The following is a 4,370-nucleotide window of genomic DNA, read 5'->3' as shown; positions in this document are numbered from 1 at the left end:
AGACAGGGATGCCGTTGATCTCAATGTCGGCTGAGCTGAAAGTTTACACACTTGGCACCAATGTGAGTTTTGTTATGTAATGAGCCTTCCTTCTGTTATATATTCATTGTTGCAGTTTATGTCAACGACAAAAGCTGACAGGAAGTAAACCCGGACCCAATCTGTTGCCTAGCATCCCATTAATGCTCGTTATACTTGCCTTCATACCCGGAGTCTCTGTGCTTTCACCGTGGTCGTGCCTACTGCCGTGGTCCCTGCTACTATTATTATCATTAGTCACATTTCTATTAATGTTACCGCTTACTATTACTGTTTTTATCGTTTTCAATTTTCGGTTGCAAGGGACAAAGGACAGATGATATCCTATGATGTACAGATGGTAAAACCCTCGGAGGCAAACTTGTGATATTGAGTTATACAAATAAAAATGGAATTGAACTGAATTTAATTGTTTCCTCTTTGATTTTCAATAGTTCCTGATTGTCAAAGGAGACTGATTGCAGCTAGTAATCTTTTCTTTAATCTTAACTCCAACCACTGTCATAAATAAGTGGACACATAAATGACCAATCAGTGGTCAACCATATTTGATGCCACAGTTAAAGATGACTGATTGAAGGTCGGCTCCATAACCCTGAAGTGGATTCGGCAGGTATGGATGACTAAAACATCTTGATGAAGTACGCTCCAGTTTGACCGAGGGTGTCGTTTCTCATAAGGATATATTTAGAGATGATGTGCTTTGACAATGACGAACATATCGCAGGTTCTTTGGCAAGCGTGCACACTTGAGTCACGCACCACATCGCTTTCTTAACATTTCATGGCAGTATTTCCTGACAATTTATGAAGTTAGGGAGTGTGTGTGTGTGTGTGTGTGTGTGATCTAACCCTGTTATGTGTTTTTGCATCTGAATGGAGTCCGAGTCTAATTTCCTTTCACTTCTTCCTCTCCTCTACTGTGACTGGCGCATCCATTTGTCAAACATGACGTTGCTGTTGATATTGATATTTTAACCACCGAGACCACAGTGCTGGTGATTCCGATATGCTGCACTTAAGCACACGGTGATTTGAGCTAAATGCCAACAGTTATTGTTGTAGCCATTGTTATTGTGAAGTTACGTTAGTGATGTTTGCGTTTATGTATTTAACTTAGTTTACGTACATATTTTAAGCCCAACCATGATGTTTTTCCTAAACCTAACACTGGTTTTGTGGCATAAACCTAAAATCTAATTGTTTTACATGGTGGCTAAACGTAATGCGTAATGTGTCATTTTACATATTTCTGTGAGACCACATTGACTTTTTGACCATTCAAGCACGGAGCCACAGCAGGATGAAGCGGGTCTTGGGCTGCATTCATTAGAATTCCGGCACCTTCCCGCAGGTTTGTGAGGAGGTGTGGATGTTTTTTTGTTTTTTTTCGTGCTTCAGAACGTAACAGCAGCGAGATAACGTTTTATTCTTCTGATTCACCGCTTTGTTCTCACTAACGACAGTCCCTCTCTTTATTCAATCGCCCAAATTTCGAACGCCACGTTTACAAACAGCAACCGACAATTTGATTACATATTAAACCTTTTTTTAAAGAGAAAGAAAAGTCAGAAAGAAATCCAAAGAAATCCACTTTGTGTAACAGATTGCTTCCTTACCTCTTTAATCACCTTGCGACCCCTCATACTTACCTTAGGACCCATTGGGGGGCCCCCAACCCACAAGTTGGGAAACACTGTGGTTGACAAACTTCTATGTCCGATGACTCATGGGGGACACCAGAATACACAAACAAAAGAAAGTCACAGCGTTAACAGTGTTGACAACCTCCCTATACCGTTGACTGTATTTGCACAGGAATCACGGAAATGCCCAGAATGCCGAATGTAGTTTCTCTTCCAACCGTTCTTGTCGAAAGCTGTTGCGGCACTGATTATTCATATTATAAAATTCACCAAGCTATACTGGGCCACGCACCTGCAGAGTCACACAAACATATTCAAACAAAGCATGAATACATCACAGCTGAAACAATCAAAATTGCACCTGGGAGAGGTGACACAAGCCATAAAGATGGAACAAAACATGACGTGTTGTTCAGGTTCAGAAGGCAGGCCTGAAATTGAGAATATAACCGTGTAATATTTGTGATTTGGTTTGGCATATTGCGGTCTTCAACCTGTCTTTGCTTGCAGCCATTTCCCCATCTCCTCCTTTGTGGTTCATTGACCTGATAACTTAAACACACACACACACACACACACACACACACACACACACACACCGGAGCATCAGCTGTCCCTCTGTTCATTCACACCACATTTTGCTGCTTAATGAGCTCCTCAATCATGTGCCGCAAAAGAAAAATCAACAGAGCTACACATCCATCTTTCCCAGTTTGAGAAGTGCTCAGTTAGCTTTAGATAAGGGGGGAGTTTATTCACTGTCTACGCGCATCACGCCTGACTCAGACAATGAGAAGAAGAAAAAAATGCGTGGCCTGCAGGATATATATTCACTTTAATCTGAGGTTGGTGGAAGTGGGGAGGGGCGAGCAGAGGGACTTTATAAGAGCGAACTGAGACCTTTGCTCGGGACCAACGCGCCGAGTGCAGAACAAAACACACCACTTCTCTTTTTTCTTCTTCTTCTTCTTCTTCTTCTTCCTTTTGGGTGTGGAGCTATTTGTGCTCCTGTATGCGTCCGAGCCTGCGTCCACTTTGGTTCTGTTAGCCCTCAGGTGACGATGGAGGCTCTGAAGTTTGCCGTTGTGTTGTCGGTGGTCGTGTTCGTGCAGGTTTTCGGCGCGCTGGGGACCCCGCTCTCCAACGACGAAGAGGACGGGGAGATCTGGACGGTGGAGAACTGGCAGGTAAAAGGGAAACGGCACCGGAGACGTGGTTAGAGATGGATTTATGGATTAGATCTTCTTCTTTTTTAGCTCTATAGTGGATCTATAGCGGGGTATATTTGCATGCATGTTTTGAGAAAACGAACTGCGGAGAAGAATATACTTCCCGTGCGTAATGATTAAAAAAAAGTACCTATGGTATAATAATGGAAAAATATTCTAACTGAGACTTTAATGACACCTGTGGAAGTTAATATTGGGTCTAATTGTGCACTATTTATTCTAGCATTTATCATATGATTTATCAGTTTTTCCCCACTATTAGATGAAGCCAATATTAAGATGAATAATTATGTTAGATTTAAGTTAAATCTCCAAAAGGACAAGGATCCTCCCTGCATTTACAAAAGTTTGTTCTACAAGCTGGCACTCGCGTTTCAGCACCGCGGAGAACGACACCCGGTCAACTGCGTCAAATCCATTCAATTAAATTATCCTTTAAAAAAAAAAATGTATTGATTGATGTTCATTCCTAGCATCATTTCGCAGAGACGTCACAGTAGTCTTTCCAGCCCCTGAGCTTTCTTTGGCTGCAGACAGTCGTGCTCTCCGGCTGCAGGTGAGACCGCCACTTATCAGAGGGTCGGATGTGCGCAGCGCGTGCAGCGGAATCCAGGGCACAGAAAGTGTTCGGATCAGACCACTAACGGCGACTCCGATGAGTGGATCGATATGTTTTTTTTACGGGGGGGGGGGGGGGGGGGGGTATCACCTCTTCTCTCCTCTCATCTGGATTTTGAAAGCTGGAGAGAATGTTTGGAGACGTTTCAGTGCGTACAAGTAAACTGAAACTGTAATTGTTGGGGGGTAGGCATTTGAAAAGTGTGTGTGTGTGTGTGTGTGTGTGTGTGTGTGTGTGTGTGTGTGTGTGTGTGTGTGTGTGTGTGTGTGTGTGCGCGCGCGCGAGGGGGGGGGGGGGGGGGGGGGGGGCGGGGCGGTCGTGTCCTCCCAACAGTGCTCTGCTTATCATTAGCTTAAATACTTTTAAATCTGCTACACCCTCGGTTTCAGCACCATGGAGAGCACCAGCTGTGGTTGGATGATTTACAGGAGGAATTTCTTGGACTTCATAACGTTACAGTAGCAAACGTTGCGATGACTCACGGTGTGTGTGTGTGTGTGTGTGTGTGTGTGTGTGTGTGCGTGTGCGCGTGCGCGCAGGGCTACCCGCTCGAGAGAGGAATAACCATCCGGCTGGCAGACCTCATTAAGCGGTCCAAAGCACAGCAGTTCCACGGCCTGATGGGAAGAAGCTCGGGTAAACAAACAAAATAAGCAAACGCATCATTTTACTTTGTTGTAATATTTATGGAATAGTTATTGTATTTTTGAAGTAGCCATATTGTGCTTGCCATACACATTTTTTTAAAGTTTGTACTGAAACTTGTAGTTTCAAATAAACATTTGATCCCTCCTTCATTTCAGGCGCATCTCAACCTGTGAGACTGGGCAAGAAAAG

This window comes from Cebidichthys violaceus, unplaced genomic scaffold (assembly GCF_023349555.1).
Source record: "Cebidichthys violaceus isolate CVI_PGR_0920_01 unplaced genomic scaffold, fCebVio1.0.p SCAF_75, whole genome shotgun sequence".
NCBI classification, from domain to species: Eukaryota; Metazoa; Chordata; class Actinopteri; order Perciformes; family Stichaeidae; genus Cebidichthys; species Cebidichthys violaceus.
The sequence above is the reverse complement of the archived record's forward strand: the minus strand, read 5'-3'. Positions refer to the sequence as shown.